The sequence below is a fragment of the Halyomorpha halys genome, unplaced genomic scaffold, assembly GCF_000696795.3.
Source record: "Halyomorpha halys isolate HHAL.00 unplaced genomic scaffold, Hhal_1.1 Scaffold431.1, whole genome shotgun sequence".
Lineage (NCBI taxonomy): Eukaryota > Metazoa > Arthropoda > Insecta > Hemiptera > Pentatomidae > Halyomorpha > Halyomorpha halys.
In genome coordinates, this window is record NW_027108145.1 from 526,481 (window position 1) to 527,940 (window position 1,460).

The following is a 1,460-nucleotide window of genomic DNA, read 5'->3' on the forward strand; positions in this document are numbered from 1 at the left end:
TATTTTATGTCTTATATTTTCGTTTATAATTGTAAATATGTACACTAGCAGAAATTATATCTTTTCATTTATTATTTTTTAGTTTAATTGTATTTGATTTTTTATCTTGTTTTTTTTCTTTTTATTTACAATCAGAAGTCAGATGATATGACTAGTGGTTTTATTTTATTTGTTTTATCATTATTTTATATATTCTGTCAATTATTGTCGTTTATTTGTATATATTATAAATTCATTGTATTATTTTATTTTATAGCATCTTGTCATTTTATCTCTATTTTGTAATTTACTCTAAGGCTCTAAAGCCTAATTTTGAAGCCTGTAAATTATTCAAAAGGGATAAATCCCAGAACAAATAAAGATTATTATTATTATTATATGTTTGGCAGAAGGTTTAGAGTACACACTGATCACAGGCCCCTGCAATGGGTGGGAAATTGAAAGACTCTTCAGCCAGGATTACGCGTTGGAAGGAGATTCTCGGACAGTATAATATGGAAATTATATGTAAACCAGGAAAAAAAATGTAATAGCTGATTGTATCCTTGCCAAATCAAGGTTAAAATTTGATAGGGAGAAGTGCATTCGTTAATATACGAGTATTTATTGAAAAAAGTAAGCCAATAAAATAATAGAACTAAAAGTAAATAACAAAAAAGAAAATGTTACTGTATTATATTATAACTTTAATTATAATATTCATGATTTAAGATTAAATACCATCAAATAAATATAGTAAATCGTACTAGGAAAACCATATGTCTCTTCACTTGAGGGCCTCCTGCCCCCACTAGAGGGCAGGCTGAGATTCCAGGAGTAAAATGAGAAATTAAGTTAAAGAATATACAATATTGAGACTAAGATAGGCTGGTCATTGTTCGCTTACAACATCCTGTAAAAATTGCGTTAAAATCTCGGTTCCATCTATCCCAACGAAATATTGGTGGTTATTGTTATATTCTGGCAATCTTGAAACCCTAAGGATTCTTTCCAATAAATGATATGCTCCACGGCGAACTCTAGACCTTATACTTCGGAAATTGTTGAGTACTTGTTCAAAACCGAAATCCGGGAGCTCAGTGACCATTTCATAAGCTTGTGGATGACACAGGATATTCGTGAATATCTGAAACCATAATAAGCAAATTATTTAATTGAGGATAACTGTATATTTTAAATAGATTATTTTTACATCTATATCGTGTATACTTGTTCAAATAGGAAGAAAGAAACAGTGAATTAGTCTCTTTGAAAAGGCCTACCTTCATTTTATATCCTTATTAATCTAAAAGAGGATGAAAAATGTAAAAAATCATTTTTTAAGAATTCATAAATGACCTATATACCCAAAATAACAAAATAAAGAAAGATTTATTTTTTATTAATATCAAGAGAGTGGTTTAGTTTATTTAAAAACAATTTTGATCCTTTTTCTCAACTTTATTCTTTTTAAACTTCCA